The 19,703-nt window shown below is 41.7% G+C and overlaps 1 long non-coding RNA gene across 1 annotated transcript in view; it reads right to left on the bottom strand.

The window, feature by feature from the left end:
* The window catches only part of LOC122200892, a 190,174-nt gene extending 172,570 nt beyond the window's left edge, over window positions 1–17,604 (bottom strand). The window contains exon 1 of the long non-coding RNA XR_006193973.1: window positions 17,529–17,604. This is a non-coding gene — a long non-coding RNA (uncharacterized LOC122200892). The remainder of the gene's footprint in view (window positions 1–17,528) is intronic.
* Window positions 17,605–19,703: the final 2,099 nt, after the last annotated feature.

The following is a 19,703-nucleotide window of genomic DNA, read 5'->3' as shown; positions in this document are numbered from 1 at the left end:
AGCCACTCTGAAAGCCACTGGCTCACTGTGATGCCCAGCCCCAGGTGGTGTTTCTTAAGGGGCAGTGGGGGGGTAACCTGTCTCAGAATACCCTGGGGACAGTTTGACTAGAATGAAGGTATTTGAACTGAATCTCAGTTCTTGGCAATCAGCATCTATGAGCTAGCTGGTCCCTAGAATCTGCACTTTAAAAAGCTCTCTAAATGTCTAAAACTAAGCTTTTAGAATTCCTTCACACATGTCATCAATGGGCATTGTTAAACCACAGCAACACTATTTTTAAGATGTTTTCTAAGCTACTTTGGGGGGGGCACATTCAGGTGGATCTTGTGTACGGACAAATAAAAATTAAAGAGAGATCTGATTCTCTCTGTGGAGAACAAGGGAAGAGACTCCTCTACGCTCCTTTTTCTCAGAGCATTGACTTTAGGAAAATTATCCTTGTAAGAACTTTCTCCTCTCTGAAATGTACATAAATCCTTATGAAAACGAGACAGGCCTTTTGTCGGCTTCGTGATCTCAGAATGTCTTTCTCAAGGACCTGAGAGCCACCTTCTCCAAACGCAATCACTAAGAAAGATAGTGCCCCTATTTCCCAGGGTCTGTGGCCCACCAGGGACTTTGTTCCAATTTGCAGAACCACTCCCTGTCCGGAAGGCATGAAGCTCGTGATGCGACAGGGGATGGTGGCTCCCATTATGAGGTTAGGCCAGGCCGAAGTCTGTGTAACACGCTGTGTTTTTCCAGGCCTCTTACCGGAGGACCCTTGGTGTTTATCCCGGAAACGCTGCCTGTATCCGCCTGGCTGGAGGAAGGGAGGAGCCCACGTTGGGTCTCCACATCTCCCAGGGGACTCGCGGGCAGGTGCACCACATTCTGAATGAAGGCTCATTCCATAACAAAAGTGCTCTTTCTCTACTCCCTTTGTGGAGACAGCACCTTGGGTTGAGGAGATTTTGTGTGTAATTACCTTTCCCCAAGGCTTGCAATGGCCAACCTTTGCCCAAGTGAACGGGTAACAAGGCTACATGAACAGCCCCAGGGCGGTAACCATGGTTACGTGGAGGATGCCCAACCCAGTTAGAGGCTAATGGCATGGCAATTCAATTTCTTAAGCAGCAGGCAGTACAGACTGGTCACGGCCTTCAGGTCGTGGACCGCAGGTGGCCGCTCTGCTCCACGCATTGGCTGTGCTCTGGAACAACAAGCACACACAAACACGTGTGTATTGTGAAAACCAAGGCAAGTAGCCCCAAATGGAGCGGCTTACGGCAAGCCTCCCGTCCAGTGTGGGATCACACTGGGTTGGGCCAAATCTGAACTGGGTCCAGCATGGGGCCTCTGGGGAATACAAACTTGTTTTCAGGCTGACAAGCGGGGTAACGGTGCCAAGTAACCTTGAACAACAGTGGCCCCGGCAGAGAACCTTACAGACGGACTTAACCATTCATGAGGCACCTTGGAGAAAAAGGGGTCTCAGCCAAGCACTCAGCGTCGAGGGTGGAGGGAGAATTACTTCTCTTCCTCTCCAGTTTCTGGTGACCGGGAGGAGGCCCACTGGGATGGCCCACTGGCTGCGGGGCCTGTGGATCAGAACACTGGCCGAAGTTGGCCAGGAGTGGACACTCTTAGGAGTCACCGTTCCCAGATCGCGAAGGTGAACACCCTTAACCTTCACCTGGAGTAACCTCAACCTGGAGTAAAAGCGACCACCGACGGGGTACAAGTTAATTCTGTGCCAGGCTCAGCTTCACCTGTGACAGGAGTACTATACATATTTAGTTGCTTCTTTTCCACATAACAGGGAGGCTCTGTGAGGGCCAAAGTGCCTGTGTTCGTTATCCCATCCGCCCCTCGCCTGACACAGGGCCTGGCTTGCCGAGACCCAACCCGTAGCAGGTGGACAAATGCGTGTGGGTGTCCCCAAGAATCTGCTGGTTTAGAAAGAGTCTCCCATTTTCCGTCGTGCATTTTGTGAAAATAAACACAGCCCAGATGACAAGCGGCAGCTATTTTTTTCAGACCGTGACAGTCTGTGAAGGAATCAGTCACCAGCACCTGTGTTTCGGCAGGTGCACAAAGGCAGCTGCTGGAGGGCAAAATGATGAGACTTCAGGTGCGCGATGCCCGAGGCTGTTCCTGTGGAAGCTGTAAAACGGACACCCAGAGCCTGGTACCCCGTGCGACTGGGGAGGGACCGGTATCTGGCTTCCTGTGCTGGGGCCAGAGTTAGGGGACAAGAAAGAGAGAAGCCGGCAGCTGGAAATCAAGCCCTTGCCATTGTGAACTGTTGTAGGGGATTACAGTCCGCCTTCTGGGCTGGATCTCTTCTGCATCCATTTCCCAGCTCTGTCAGTTCCCATATGCCGCTCCTCAGGGCTAAGCCTCTGTGTGTTTTCCTGAACATTCCACAGAATTTCACCTGACATGCTTGCTCAGAGGTTAGCACTAGGTAAATGCGGTGCGGACGCATCGCGTTTACCTACGTCAGAAACATTATCCAAACCCTGAAAATGAGGAAAAATGTGGGCAGGTCATAGGAAAGCGAAGCCTTAGCCACAGGAGTGCAAAGGGTTAAATTCACTGTTTACCCAGGATCCCAGGCTTAAGAAAGGAAATTTAAACTATGTGACCCAGCAATAGCACTGCTAGGAATTTACCCAAGGGATACAAGAGTTCCGATGCATAGGGGCACTTGGACCTCAATGTTTGTAGCAGCACTTTCAACAATAGCCAAGTTATGGAAAGAGCCTAAATGCCCATCAACTGATGAATGGATAAAGAAATTGTGGTTTATATACACAATGGAATACTACATGGCAATGAGAAAGAATGAAATATGGCCTTTTGTAGCAATGTGGATAGAACTGGAGAGTGTTATGCTAAGTGAAATAAGCCATACAGAAAAAGACAGATACCATATGTTTTCACTCTTATGTGGATCCTGAGAAACTTAACAGAAGTCCATGGAGGAGCAGAAGGGGAAAGATAGGTACAAAGGGAGAGGGAGGGAGGCAAACCATAAGAGACTCTTAAAAACTGAGAACAAACTGAGGGTTGATGGGGGGTGGGGGAGAGGGGAAAGTAGCTGATGGGCATTGAGGAGGGCACCTGTTGGGATGAGCACTGGGTGTTGTATGGAAACCAATTTGACAATAAATTTCGTATTGGAAAAAAAAAGAAAAAATGGAAACAAAAAAATAAAATAAAATTCAGAAATTAAAAAAAATAAACTGTATTTTTTTTAGGAAGATGAACTAATTTCTTTCTGGGGCGACATGTGACCCCACAATTTTATTGTCCTTTTGAACATAAACTAGTCTGTGTGTAACCCAGTGATCTCAATATACAATTATCTACATGTAATTACTCCACAAATGCTCTCTGAAACAGTTGAACAGCTTCCTGTTACCTTCACTGATTAATGAATAGAATAAAATTTTTGACATGTGTGCATTTTATATATTTATGAATCATGCTTTTAATCTTTGGAAAAGTACACTTTTAGTATACATGTGTTAAAAACACGATTAGGTGTGCTTTAAGTTTTTCCCACTGTTTACTCCCCTATAGATCTTCACCCAGTGTCCTGCACGTAATAGATGTTCAATACATGTTTGATGAACAGCCTATCCATTAATAAGAATGGCTAACAGTGAACCCATAGATACACTTCTTTTACTCCTTTTTTAATCACAGGAGTGTAAGCTTAAACAGTTTAATAAAAAATAGTTTTGCGTAGTTTTTTGTTTTTTTTTATAATGAAGTGGTTAAGGGTATTTGGTTTACTAAATAAGCAGATTAGAATGTGGAAATAGGGGCACCTGGGTGGCTCAGTCAGTTAAACGTCCGACATCAGTTCAGGTCATGATCTCACGGTTGATGAGTTTGAGCCCCACGTCAGGCTCCGTGCTGAGAGCTCGGAGCCTGGAGCCTGCTTCGGATTCTGTGTCTCCCTCTCTCTCTGCCCCTCCCCGACTCGTGCTCTGTCTCTGTCTCAAAAATAAACAAAACAAATTAAAAAACACAAATTTTTAAATGTGGAAATAAAGTGTATATATTTACTTATATGTTAGATGATAAGAAATAGCCTGCATTTTTTAATTAGAAATGTGGAGTGCACTGTAAGTCATAATCCCAATGAAAAAGGCAGAGCCACTCTCAAAGGTCCACACTACCAAGTGGATACTACTCAGATACAGGTATCTTTACCAACTCCAAGCCCACGATTTGGCCCGAAATAAATGGCACTTGAAATGGATTTAATTTCTCATGACAACACACACAATTTCAGAGTGAGGTTTTCTACACGCATAGAAGGAAGTTCTTCAGCTACCCGATGGAAACCAATCCACATACGAGCCAAAAAATGCAGTGGGCTTTAAGCAGAAACAGATGAGGGAAAGAAACCACCGAGACACCACATGGGGAGTAACGACAGATACAACTTCGGGCTTTGAAATAAACATATAATTTTCAGAAAATATATTTGTGAAGGAGTTCGATTCAAAAGGAGAGCGGTTTCATATAAAGTGCAGCAGCAATATAAAAAAGGGAAGATGCATAATTCCCAGTAGGTTTCATCTGAAGAATGAAGAGCTGTATTAATACTAAAAAATCAATCAGTGTAATTCACCCTATTAACAGAATAAAGAAGAAAAACCATATGATCATCCTAAGAGGTGCAAAAAAGCATTTCACAAAATTCAATACCTATTCCTGAAAACAGCTTTGTACAGACAGGAATAAATGGAACTTCTTCAATAGGAAAAAAAAGTGTCATAAGAAAAACCAACAGTTAACATCACACTTAGTGAAATATCGAACTCTTTCCCAAGTAGATGAGAAGCGATTCAAGGATTCTCACTCCCACTATTTCTGTTCAACACTGTACCACAGGTTTGCTTATGTAAAAACTCCTAAGCATCTAAAAACGCCTGCTAGATCTAATAAATGGATTCAGCAAGGTCACAGGATATAAGGCTAACAGGTAAAACCCTGCTTTTTGAATATATATTAGCAGCAAAGATTTCAAAAATGAAAATATGATTTAAAACTGCAGGGCACCTGAATGGCTCACTCACGTAAGCATCCGACCTCCGCTCAGGTCATGATCTCATGGTTCATGGGTTCAAGCCCCACGTCAGGCTCTGTGCTGATGGCTTGGAGCCTGGAGCCTGCTTCAGATTCCATGTCTCCTCTCTCTCTGCCCCGCCCCCACTGGCACTCTCTCTCTCTCTCTCTCTCTCTCTCAAAAATAAATAAACACTAAAAAATTTTTAAAAATCCACATACAGTGGCATCAGGAGCCACAAAGTATTTGGGACATTTTTATTTACCAATGATTGTGGGCACTCTGTCTTGTTGGTCTACACGCATGTTATACGCGGCCTAATTTGATCTTCTAAACAGCTTCTGAGGGGCACCTGGGTGGCTCAGTTGGTCTAGCATCAGACTTAGGCTCAGGTCATGATCTCACGATTCATGAGTTCAAGCCCCACATGGGGCTCTCTTCTCTGAGCACAGAGCCCACTTCAGATCCTCTGTCCCCCTCTCTTTCAGCCCCTCCCCCCATTTGCACTCTCTCTCTCTCTCTTTCTCAAAAATAAATAAACATTTTTAAAACACACCTTTGAGGTACTTTTTCTATATTGTCCAAAAGACACAGCCGTAAAGAGACAGAACAGAGTAAAACTATGTACTGAGGGGCTCAAAGTCCATCTTGTTTCTACTGTATGTACTTTATGGAAAGTTATAAAATATGTTGTTAGCCTGTTAATATTCTAATGAACCCTTTTTCCATAGACATCAATAGACCAAAAGTAGTTTTGGAAAACTGTGTGTATTTGAAAGTACTTTGATTCATTATAACCCAATGTTATGGGATAACAGAGGCTGATTCACTTAGAAATAAAAATCGGTGTCCTAATAATGGAGCAAAACTATATATTCAACATGTTTAGCTTTTTCAATTATCTTGAAGCGTTAAAAATATCAAGTCATAAGGAATTAAAATTAAACATTAAAAAACGGATGCATAAAGAAAGTCTGTGGCTGGCTTGGTGGTCCCACCCACTGCTTGGTGACCTGCTGGAAGGACTCTCGTGGCTCAAAAGAAAGTCAGACTCATGGCTACAATTTACACAGAAAAGCATAAAAGGCGAGAATAACTCAGGTGGAGCTAGAAAGGCCACTTAAAGAATTCCTTGTCCTTCTGCCTCGTTTGCACAAATGTATCTTTTATCTTCAGCCGCGAACTGCAGGGACACGAGAGACGTTCTTGCCCGGGGAAATTCCTTCAAGGTAGTTGGTCACAAACCCACTGCATTACCAGCCATGGTGTAGACCCCAAACCAGGCACCAGGTGCACATCACAAACCTGAATGCTCACTTTCGACATGCTGACAACCTCTTCGTGTTGACCCACTGCTTCCCGGTGTGAGAACGACATCGCTACCCGGAACTATGTGAACATGCCTGTGGCTTAGTTCTCAGAGTCTGATACAGGGTCATCACCATGGCTACAGTGGTAAGTGAAAACTACATGGAACAGATCTGATAAAATTATTTCCTTGAAATTGTGCAAGGTCATCTATAGGAAGAACGGTGATAGGACTTTTGCTTGGAATTCTGATCCAGGCCTTTCTTGAAGGTAAGAAAATGTCAGCAGAGGACAGACAGATCAGGCTAATGGAACAGCCTGTCCACTATTCTAAAGTCACGAGATAACTTTTGATGGGCAGCATGACAAGCATAAACTAAACTGTCTGACAGGCATGTGACCAGCAGTCAAGATCCAGGGGTGCAGGCTGGGCTGATGGTCAGAGCGGAGCCTAGGAGTCCAAGCTTCTCCTAATTGTGCATTTTGGGTAGTTTCTTAACACTGATTGACAGACAGAAAGACGACGGGAGCTACCTTCTGAACTTTTGACAAAAATAAAAATGTAAGATGTGCATCCTGTAAATATTCAAAAGTTTACACCTCTATCTGACTCGCCCTTAGGTACCCTGCTTTATTTAGCTCAATATGCACTTAGCATAGACTTTGGTATATCGATGCAGTCTGAGCACACTGATAGGTTGATATGCATAAAATATTTTTTACAAAAATTATTTTGATTTTGTACATGAAAATGTGAACAGTCTTTAAAAATCTTTATTATTATTACCAAAAGGACGTCTGTCATATGGTCCATAAATATGCATTCAGTTCATGTGGGAGGCAGTGCCAAAGTCAAAAGACCACCATTTGGGGAAAAGAAAAAAAAGTTCCACTGTAGACTTTATTTAACGAGCAACTGGGACAGAGAACAGAGTCTACAACTGTGTCTCAGCAAAGAGCGAACACAGAGAGGTGGGGCTCAGGCCCTGTGGAAGTCTGCTGCTAAAAACAGAAACAAGATGAAAAAACACGAAATACTGTATTCAACTAAAGAAATATTACAGGAAGGACATGTCCTTGTACATTTTATTCACTTAGGAGTGTATATGGACTTAGCACTAGAGCAGTGTCGTCAATCCAGATTGATTTCTTGCGTTGATATGTTTTTATTCATTTGCTATGGTCTAGTGAGATGATGAAAGCACTTTATATTGCATATAAGCCCTTGAATAAGGGAAACAGCTCTTATTTCAAAAATTTATATATTTTGGTGAGTAAAAATTATACAAAATAATAAGGAAACAAAATAAAAAGAACAAACATAAATGCCTAAAACACTTTTAGATATCATATGCGATAAAAAGAGCAAATATAAAATTGGTGATACAAAAATACGACAACAAATATGGAAAAATTAATCCCTGGAAATCGCAAGTGGACATTATCAGGACATACAAAGGTGCCACGCAGCTTTAAAATTTTTGTCATCAGGGTCAAATCAGGAGAAAAAATATTTATGGATTATATTTTTCCATTTAAAATGAAAATACGTAGTTCAGTTGAGTGGAAATGGGGGAAATAGTTATACTTATTTTTCTTTTAAAGTAAGAACTTCAATGAAAACACTGGTAAAAGACAAATGTTAATATTCAGGAATATTTTTACAATAGATATTCCTGTTATGGAATAAATAAGTCATGAGGACGAAAAGTCCAGCACAGGGAAAATGGTCAAAAATGCTGTACTAACTATGTACGGTGAGAGACAATAACTACACCCACCACAGTGTTTTGTGATGTATATAAATGTCAAATCACTATGTTATAAGTCGGAAACTATTATAATACTGTATGTCAACTAAAAATTTCAAAGAAATAAAAAAGGCAAAGCATACTTGATATTTTACCCATCGACACTCCTCTTTGTTCTCTAAGGATCTTGTGTAACTAGTAATCATATTATGTGCAGGAGATAAATGTTTATTGTTTTATGTATCTTTTCCCATCCTACTAACCCCTCTAGTTATTTTTTAAATGTGTTTTTTATTTTTGAGAGAGAGAGAGAGAGAGAGCGCTAGTGGGGGAGAGGCAGAGAGATAGCAGACAGAATCCCAAACAGGCTCCACATGATATGAGCACAGAGCCTAGTGTGGGGCTCGAACTCCAAACTGTGAAATCAGGACCTGAGCCAAAACCAAGAATTGGACATTTAACTAACTGAGCCACCAAGGCACCCCAACCAACTCCTTTAAATAACTTTTGAAAATACTGTGGCATGGAATAAGATTTGAAAAATATTTCTACAAGTAAAAGTATAAGTAATAAGCAAAAAAAAAAAAAAATCGAGAAGCAAATTTCTAGTTTTGAACCTGGAAATGTGTTTGACTTCACTATGCAAGGACTCAGTCTTATGTGGTTTTTAACCTTGGTTATAATGGAGACATTATTGGTGAACATGAGGAGATAATTTTGAGGGAAAACTCATCTTGGGAAGATGAGCAGAGGCAGAGGACCCCATGTCAAGAATGAGAACCAATACAGCAGAGGTACAAACTACCCCAGCACGGTATTTACAGAAAGGGCAGGGAACAATGGAAAATACCACAGAGAAGATTAGCAGGTAGAAAACAGCTGTCTGTTTGCACCTTAGGTGATTATTGATGCCTTCGGTGAAAGCGTGGTTGTTGAAAGGCGAAGTTGGGTATATTTTCCTATTATCTATTCATCACTGTGTAACAAACTACCCTAAAACTTAGTAGCCTATGTCAACCCTTTTATTCTTTTCATTATCTTGTGACTCAGGTATTCAGAAAAGTTTCAGCTGGATATTTGGCTCTGATTCACTCACAAGGTATCAACTTGGGTTCCCCAGTCAGGAGGATCAACTTCTAAGATGGCCTTATCGCTCACATGCCTGATACCATAGTTCTCTAGTTCTCTTTGATCTCTCCCCTCACTGAACATAGCTCTGCATTTTCTAGCACCTTCTCATAGCACAGTGATCTTAAGGCAACTACACTTCTCACGTACAGGCTTGCTACCAAAGGACAGAAAAGCAGAAGCTCACAGGCCAGTAGGACTATGCCTGGAATTGGCACAGAGTCATTTCTGCCATATTCTATTTGTCAAAGCTGTACAATGGTCACTGGGCAGTGACATAGGATCTACTGCTTGATGGAGGAACTGGAAAGTCACACTGAAGAAGGGCATGTACCATATTGAGGTCATCTTTAGAAAATACAGTTGGCCACAGTATAGTTAAGGAAATACTAAGCAGACAGGAGACTACTACAATAGTGAGGAAGGTTCAGCGTGTTTGATAAACACTGAGTAGCTTACAGTAGTTTCAACAGAAGATGTGGTTAAGGGGATGGAGGAAATTAGACAGAGCTCAGACCAGGAGACCAGAGGCTTGAAGGAAGTCCCAGATAGAGTTAATTCAATAAGCTAGTTGTTCTTAGTAGTGAAGTAATATGGTCCAACTTTTATCTTCCTTGATATACATACATCAAGGCAGAACTGTTCTAGAGTACTGAGCACCAGAAAAGAGTCACACTTGGAAGGCAGAGGCATCCTTTTCTCAGGGAGAAGGGCCTATGTGTCCTCAAGGCAGAGAAGACAAAACTTGCCTGTGGGACTTTCTTCTGCTCCACTGAGTGTATCTCCTGAGGACAGAAGGGGAGGTGAAAGAGGAAGGACCCTCTATGGCAGCAGGGACACAGAACCTAGGACCTTACCAAGTCCCATATAACCAGAATCTATTTCTATCATTTAGCTTCTTCTTAGCACCTGATGTTACATGTATTTTTACAGATGGCAGAGTATGAGTTTCCTGAGCTCACTTCCTCCCATGGACACACTGAGATAACAGCTACAGTTGTGCAACTCTGAAAACAACCCAAAAACTGGCAGGGCAGAATCTCCACAGTCAATCTGAGAGCGGAGGCCACATCAAATGGGTAGAAGAGGTGGAGACATGATTGGGAATAAACCCACAGCAAGACTAAGTACATATGGGAGGGACACCACAAACACGGAAAAATGAGCAAATCAGACCCCACACCAGGCACCCCCAGCAGAGAGGACTCCACTGGAAAGATGAATCTCCATAACATCTGGCTTTGATAAACACTGGGGCTTAACTTCACAGATTCTTACAATCCGCACTTAACTTCACGTGCTTTAAAAATCAGTGAGCTAGCTCTAGGAGAGCCGGAGGGTGAGAGGAAACTGAGCCCCTGTCCTTAAAAAGCCAGCATAACAAGGGACAAGGCCAAGGGACAGAATGGAAGCAGCGGTTTGAAAAGCACCTGGGTTACGCATGGAGATTTATTAACTAATCTCAGAACATGCATTGGAGGGGCAAGGATCCTTAGGAGACTTCTCCAAGAACAAAAATGCTGGTGGGCCCCATTTCTCTCCCCCCCACTGCCTTGAGAGCCACACATGTGTGGCCGACAGTAAACACTCTATCTATCTGGCTAGCTCTGCTTTTGGCGACAAATCCAACCCATCCACCCTGCCCACTTGGCAGGTATCCCTCCAAAGCAACTTCTTTTCCAACACACTCTACAAACAATCCTGGCAGGGATTGGCAGAACTCTAAAGTGACTGCTGTCCTAGGGAGAAGGAAACACAATCAGACACAACAGTGTACTCACACCTTAACAGGCAAAACTTATGGCAGAAGTACAGAGAAAGCACCCCGATCAGTGTGACAGCAGCCTTGACAGACAGATTGGGCACAGACATCAGATCTGAGTCCCGCCCACCGACAAAACCCTCTCAGAGGGCAGCACAGGGAGAACACCCTGCAGTTTAGTGTGATTACAGCCCCAGCAAATAGACCAAAGGCAGGCATCTGGTCTGAATGCTGGAACCACCCAACGAGAAGCCCATCATGGCCCCAGACAGGTCCCATAATAGGACAGGGACCAAACCGTGCCCGGTGTACCACAGGACATAAAGTGGGCCATTGCAGCCAAGTGGACTGAGGGCAAATATGGCTTTGCCACAGACCGCACAGGCAGCCCACACAGGTGACAGCCCTGGAGCTCCAGGATCTGGTGAAGAAGAGGCATTGCACTAAGGATCACTAAAAGACCTCTTCTTCATAAGGCCACTACTTTCAAGATCGGCACACATAGCTGACTTCCCTGAGATATAAATTCAAGAACAGAGAACTGATAAAATGAGGAGACAGAGGAATATGCCCCAAATAAAAGAACAGGACAAGAACACAGTGCAGGAGTTAAATGAAAAAGAGATAAGCAATATGCCTGATAAAGATTTCAAACTCATGGGTAATAAAGACACTCACTGGACATGAAAAAAGAGCACAGGATCTCAGTGAGACCTTCAAAAAAGGGAACAATTTAAAAATAAATTTAAACAGAGAGGAAGAACTCAACAACAGAAATAAGAAATACCCTATAGGGAATCAGTAACAGATTAGAGGACGAAGAACAAAACTTCAGCAACCTAAAAGACAGGGTAATGGAAAGCAAATAAATAGGACGGAAATTAATTAATTAACTAAAATAAAATAAAATAAAATAATAATGAACACAGGTTAATGGAACTCAGTAATATTATCAAGCATAGTAACAGTCGGATTATAGGTATCCCAGAAGAAGAAGAAGGAGAGACAGAGTAAAGGGCAGAAAATTTATTTGAAAAAATAATAGCTGGAAACTTCCCTTATATGAGGAAGAAAATAGAAATCCAGATACAGGATGCAAAGAGAGCCCCCAGAAAAATTAATGCAAGCAGGTCCACACCAAGACACAAAATTAAAATGGGAAAAAATAGTGAAAAAGAGAGAACTTTAAAAGCCCCAAGAGAAAAGAAAATAGTCACATACAAGGCAAACCGCATAAGGAGTTCAGTTGACTCTTCAGCAGAAACTTTGTAGGCCAGAAGGGAACGGCAAGATATATTCAAAGTACCAAAAGGAAAACCAAAACAAACTCAAAACCTTGCAACCCAAAATGACTCTACCTGGTAAGAGTATCACTCAGAATAGAAGGATAGAGTTTCACAGACAAACAAAAGTTAAAGAAGTTCATCACCACTTAAACAGCCTTATAAGAAATGTGAAAGGGAATTAAGTAGAAAGAAAAGGCCATAACTGGGAGTAAGAAAATTAGGAAAGGAAAAAATCTCACAGGTTGCTGTTTCAGCACCGAAGGGTGATAACAGAGGCCTTCTTTGAATCCATTTTGATGTAACCTTATTTCAATTCTGTTCCCTTAATGTCACTGCTCTTCAAAAGTACAGAAAGTAAAAGGAATCTTCCTCCTTAAGAAAGTGGGGTAGCAGTTCTTCCAAAGTCTGGAATCAAATGGAATGTCACCTCACTCCCTCCCAATGACTCAGCATGCTTCTAGCTTCTGACCAGTGATCCTTAACGCCATATGCATCAGGAGTATCACCATCCTTGCAACACTCCTTAGCTCATGAAAATTCTACTCTAGCCTTTCCATTAAGCATGTTGCAATTGTACGATGCAATCAGAAATTACCTTTATATTTCTCCCACAGATCATTCAAATCTACCCTGTAGGGTTATGGTAGGTCTGGTTTCTTTGGAATCCTTTGGACATTAGAAAGTCCACCAGTCACATTTCATTCTAATAATAGTGTCATGTTAGCCACTGAAATATATAGTCTTACATAATAACCAAGAGTTTTTTGGATATCTTATCACTAGCCATCTCTCACCTTCCCTTAAAATACTCAGTGCTTTGGGGCGCCTGGGTGGCTCAGTCAGTTAAGCATCTGACTCTTAATGTCATCTCAGGTCATGATTTCATGGCTCCTGAGATTGAGCCCCACATCGGGCTCAGTGCTGACAATGGGGAGCCTGCTTGGTATTCTCTTTCCCTCCCTCTCTTTGTGCCTATCCTCTGCTTATGCTCACTCTCTCTCTCTCAAAATAAATAAATAAAACTTAAAAAAAAAATACTCAGTGCTTTTCCCTAGTGAGTCAATTAGGGCTTTTCACTCATTTGCTAGGCTCCTGGGGGCCCAGCTTGAGACTCTTTCTGTGGTCCCTTCAACTTGGCATCCCTCTCTATTCTCGGAAACATCCTTTCTGGAACCATGAGTTCTCTGTTTCAATTTGCAATGGTTACCATCTAGACTTGCTATCAATGCTGACTTTAATTTCATTATCGTCTAGAAATTCCATTTGCCTATCTCTTTTGTTGAATCCCCTGCTTCCTAGATTCTAGGAAGTTTATGTCTTCTTTTGAGGGGCACATATCCACCTGAGAAAGAATACATCAACACTCTTTCAACTGCTTACTCCAAAGAATTTATGTACCACGCATATATGAAACATGTTCATTATTCTTGTTCATACTGAATTGTGAATCAGGCTAGGTGTCAGGTTCTACATTTGAAAACCTGGCTGTAATGCGGCTACCTGGCTATTTGATTTTTGAAAAGTTTGCTATGAGGAGTGTGCATGTGAGCAATTATATCCTGCAAGTTTTCACAGTCTTCTTTTTATCCCTACACGATATTCTGAAATTTTATGATATGCCTTGATGTAGATCATTCCTCAGTTGCTGTGCCAGACACGTGGCAGAGCTGTCAATTTGGAAACTCACAGTCTGAATAATTTTCTTTCAATTCATCTTTTAAAATCTCTTCTCCTTTGTATGCCTCCTTCGTCTTTCTGGGTCTGCACTTGGCCAGACACGAAATCCCCTAGATTCGCACTCGAGTTCATTATTTTCTCTCTGCTTTTCCATCTCTTTGTCTACTTTATGCTACCGCAGAGAGTCCTGTTGCTCAAAGAGTACCTGAGACGGACTACCAGCGTCACCTGCAAGCATGTGCGAAATGCACAAGCTCAAGCCCAACCCTGGAAACATTTAATCAGAGTTTGCATTTTATCAGATTCTCCAACTGATTTGAATGTGCACTAACGTTTAAGAAGTACTGCTGTACAATCACTGTGATTTGTGCTTCACTCATTAGGTTGAAGTTTTCTATTTCTGCTGTCATATTTTTTTTCCTTTTTTCCCCTTTTGTTTTCTGGATATTCCTTTTTATAACAGCATTCTCTATTTTATGAAAACATATACTTGACCTCTCTGATGATATAATTATACATTGTGAGGCTTTGTGGAGGTGTTTTTTTTTTCCCCTTCTTTTTCTGTTTCTTTTTCTCTTATTCTATTTCTACCAGGCTTATGAGTCTGAATGTTGTCAACATTCGGGCGAATTTTGGGAAGACAGCTAAGACTAAATCATCAATTCAGAATACAATTTGACTTAAGCCTCTTTGTATTCAGTAAGACCAAATGCCCATCATCAGTCAATGTGCTGTCTGAGCTCAGAGCCTACTGTATCAACACACACAGAGACTAAATCCCCCATCTGTTGTCACAGGGAGGGGGAGAGAAGGAACACTCTGCTGGCTAGTGTGTGGGATCTGGTTTACAGGCCCCATACACCAACTTCTCTGTGTTTACTCTCATCTGACATGCTCACTTTGGGATGCACCATCTGTCCATCTCCAAAACTTCTTTTGAAGTTTTGGGAGCACAAGTGAGCCTCCTTCTTACTTTGGCTCCTGCAGATAGGTTTTAACTTTCCTAACTCTTACAAAGCAGTTGCCACTCATATCTCAGCATTATAAATTCAAAACCTTTACTGATGTGTCTTGTCTCCGGCATCTTCTCTTGTGCCATTCTTCATCCTTGTGAATTCATACTTTCTATCAACTGATGTTTCGGTTGTGGGAGGATGTGGTGGCATGATTTTATTTACTTGTGTGTCTTATGGTCCCTGTTTGCCAGGATGTCTCTTTTTTTTCTATTTATCTTTAGAACAACCCTGTTTCCTACTGATTACATTGTGATAAGCTAAGATAGAAAATTAAAAAAACATAATATGCTACTGAAACTACTGAAGATGTTCATCTTGAAAGCAAGTTTTCTGACTTCAAGTCTCTTGGTCTTTCTGCTACTATTTATATCAGGGATAGGTCAGCAAACTATTGTCCATGGGCTAAATCTGGCCCACCGTGTGTTTTTGAAAATAAAGTTTTACTGAAACACAATCAATATATTTTTCATGTACTATCTGTGACTGCTTCCACACTAAAGTGGCAGAGTTTTTTCCAAAGGGACTGGAAAGCCTGAAATATTTACTACCTAGACATTTATAGAAAAAGTGTGCCAATACCTGCTCTAAATCCTTACATAAGCACTACCCCTAATCACTTTATTCTAATAGCCCTATCTGAACCTTTGCACACAGTCCCACCTCTGGAAAATGTACATCTCAATCTCATTGTACTATGCAGTCAAATGCTCGACCCCTGAGCTATACCCCTACAATCTCATTGTACTATATATGCCTTTTTTAAGAATTGTGTGTGTGTGTGTGTGTGTGTGTGTGTTCAACTGGTTTCTCAAGTAATTATGTAAAATGCACAATCTTTGATTGTCTTTATTTCCCAAATAACCTAGAGTCAACTTTTTTTTTCATTTTTGAGAAATTTGTTCTAATGTTTATTTGTTTATTTTGAGAGAGAGAGGGAGAGAGAGAGTGCACAAGCAGGGGAGGGGCAGAGAAAGAGGGAGAGAGAGAGAATCCCAAGTAGGCTCCACACTGTCAGCACAGAGCCAGATTCAGGGCTCAAACGTAGAAACCATGACAGCATAACCTAAGCCAAAATCAAGAGTCAGACACTCAAACGACGGACCCATCCAGGTATCCCAACTTTATTTCATTTTTCAATTCATTTTGGTTAATAAAAATATTTAGAAGTGTCTAGATACCTAGCAGATTTTTAGAAAATAACATCTGGACACTTTCCTCAGCCCTTTGGTCCAACACGGCTTATATAAGTTGGGGACTTCAGAACGTCACCACAAGCTATATAAACACATCTGGATTTTGTCAAACAGCATCACCATGTCCTTGTTACACAGACAGAAGCATCTGTCACGTCTCCATTGCTTATTAATCCTAAGTAATGCTGATCTTGTTAAGCATGGACATTCAAACCAAGTCTAAGGCTCTATATCACTCATCTGGGAATCATTTACATGAATCTTTTCCTATTTCTGAACCCATGAAATAAGTAAATCCAAAAAGGTAACCTAGTGGCACAAACAGGCAATTCTCCAGCATGAACTCAGCAACTTTAATATTTACATCATGTTTTTCATTTGTGTATCATTAGGAGTCCTGTTTTCAATTCATGGCATGGCTGTGATGAAGAGTTTTCATGTTTATAATTCAGACCAAAAGAATCATCATTGCCAGCATAGTTGAATTTGCTGTTCCGCCATCAAAGGCACATTCTTTGGCGATTAGCTACCATATAATAAAACCTCACATTCCAAAACAATGAAAAACTAAATCAGCAATGGAAGAGTACATTTCAGTGAACAGAAAAACCAAACTGTGTAGAAATACTTACATTTGACCAAGTATTACCAGAAGGATATTTAGGCAGATTCAGAAAGAACAGCCCAATAGTATTATATGTAGCATTATACAAACCAAAGACAGGATAGTACAGTCCAAAAGCATCTGGACTGTGCATCAAAGGACCTGATTTCTGATCTCGTCTGTGCACTGGGGTGCTCTGTGATAGACACTTTTGCTCTCCCTAGGTATTAGCTTCATCATAAAAAGTTAAAACACAAACAAACACATACCTGTGGGTTGAATTAGGTGATCTCGTACAGTCCTTCTAGCTCTCTCAATTTTAAAGCCCCAGCTACACAATTTACTGATAATTCTGTTACATACAAAATATTAATAAATATGTAAGCTTGGTGTACAAAGAAAATCCTCACTATGCAGTCTAGTCCAATAATGAGTGATTACATGTCCCCCATTTGGAAGATTCCCAATCAAACCTTCCCTACTACTGATCACTCTGAGGCTTGAATAGATGTACCTTGATGTTTTGTTGCTGTTTTTGCCAACCAAAATAAAATAATATCTTCTTATGCTTCCCGCAATAATTGATGTATGCCAGACATGATGGGTTTACTCAAGATCTCTGTGCATCTGAACCCAATAGAGTAACAAACCTAAGGAACATCTGAATCCTTATACCTCCATGTTAAGCAGAAGAAATATTGAACAGGAATATTAAAAAATGCAACTCACTGTTAATTCCCAGGACCACTGTGTGAATCATCAGTACTTGAGGTACATGTACAGAGTCTGGTGAGGGGTCTCCAATAACTGAATATTGTCAAGAACTGTGGACATTAAATCAGGGAAATAAGCAAGAGCAACACTTTTCCAGGGGATGAAACATTACGAGATGATTAGTTCCCATCTCCTAAAAGGGAAGTAAGACATTCCCTTTGTCTTCAAGAGAATACCACCATAGAGGCAGTACTTAATAACCAGCCAGGGGGAACTCAAGAATGGCTCTGATAGCGGGATCAGGGTACACGGAGCCCAAGACATATTTCCAGTTTCATCCCATCACAAAGGGAATTTTCAGCAAAGCAGAACCCTTATATTCGAAAGCCTGAGGAGAAGAAGAGGAATACTTCCTAACCGAAGAGAAATTAGCAAGTCAGCTGACTCAGGAAGCAGCTTTCCACAAGTGCTCCTCCCAGCAGAGACCTATGGAAGTGGCTCTCTGATTATAATACCCCGAGAGGAAAAACTCAGAAGCCGAACATCCTTGTTTGAGCCAAGAGTGTTTTGATGGATGGCGTATGATTAGCCGTGTGTATATGAAAATACACCAGAAACAGCTTTAATTATGTTATGAACTAATATTTTCAGGCTTTTTTTTTAAAAGTAGATTTAGGTTCATAGAGGAAGGCACACAGATTTCCCATACACACCTGGCTCCCCGCCCACCCATGAATAACTTCTTCCATCATCCACACCCCCTCCACAGCAGGACATTTTGTTACTTATGATGAATCTACACTGACACTCCAAAGTCACCCAAAGTCGGTAGTTTTCTTTAGGACTTGCTCAGCACTGTACATTCTGTGGGTTTGGACACACGTATAACATCCATCGTACGATGTTTTCACTGCCCTAAAAATCCTGTGTGCTCTACCTACTCATCCCTCCCCTCCCCCCAACTCCAACCCCAATCCCTGACAACCACTGATCTTTCTTCTGTCTCTGTGGTTTTGCTTTTGGCAGAAGGTCATATAATTTGAATCATGTAGTCTTTTCAAAGTGGCTCCCTTCCCTTAGTCATGTGCATTTCAGTCTCCATGTTGGGCCAAGGTCTGAGACCCCCTTTCTGTTCAGTGCTGAAGGGTATCCATTGTGTGGACACCAGTTTATTTATTTCCATTTATCCAATGAAGGGCGGCTTGGTTGCTTCCGAGTTCCGTCAATTATGAATGAGACGGCTATAAGCAACCATGTGAAAGTCACTGTATGGAATGAAACAGTATTTTGACCAAATTTTGGATTAGCACCCTGCCCGCCCAGATGCTTATTTTGTACCGATTCCCTGATTGTCAACATCGAGGGCTCATTTCAAAGAAAACTGTATTGATAATATTGCTGTGGGCTGAAGTGTGTCCACCAAAGGGATATGCTGAAGTCCTAGCCCCTGGTACCTGTGAACGTGACCTCCTTCAGAAAGGGGGGTCACAAGATGACAGTGAGGTCAGACTCTACTGGGGAGGGGGAACTAATCCAACATGACTAGTGTCTTCATAGGAAGACAGGACAGACACACCGGAGTGCCACATGAACGTGGAAGTGACTGGCCTGATGCCACTGTAGGCTAAGAGGAAGCACTACTGGCCAGAAGACCAGAAAGGGTTCAACTCAGAGGGTCAGAGGGCACATGGCCTGGCCAACACCTTGATTCCAGGATTCTAGACACCCAAACGTAAGAGAATAAATTTCTATTGTTCTAAGCCACCCGGTTTTCAATACTTTGTTACAGCAGATATGAATATTAAGGAAATTCAGATTATTGGACCTATCTTCCACATACAAATTTTTGGATAATGACAAACGTAACCTTGAATACAAAACAACAAAAACAAGCAAACAACAAAACAAAACAAAACACAACAAAACAAAACGAGGGTGGATGGGGTGTTTGGGTGGCTCAGTCGGTTAAGTGTTTCACTCTTGACTTCAGCTCAGGTCATGATCTCATGGGTGATGAGCCTGCATCTGGTTGGTTCTTCACTGACAGCGCAGGGCCTGCTTGGGATTCTCTCTCTCTCGGCCCCTCCCACACTCACACAGAGCACGCGCTCTCTCTCTCACTCTCAAAATAAATAAATAAACTTAAGAAATAGGGTGGCAGAATTGAGGAAGCATGTAAAGTAAGTAAAT

This window comes from Panthera leo, chromosome D1 (assembly GCF_018350215.1).
Source record: "Panthera leo isolate Ple1 chromosome D1, P.leo_Ple1_pat1.1, whole genome shotgun sequence".
In the NCBI taxonomy this organism is placed as follows: domain Eukaryota; kingdom Metazoa; phylum Chordata; class Mammalia; order Carnivora; family Felidae; genus Panthera; species Panthera leo.
Note: the sequence above shows the minus strand (reverse complement) of the source record. Positions and strands in the feature narration are given on the sequence as shown.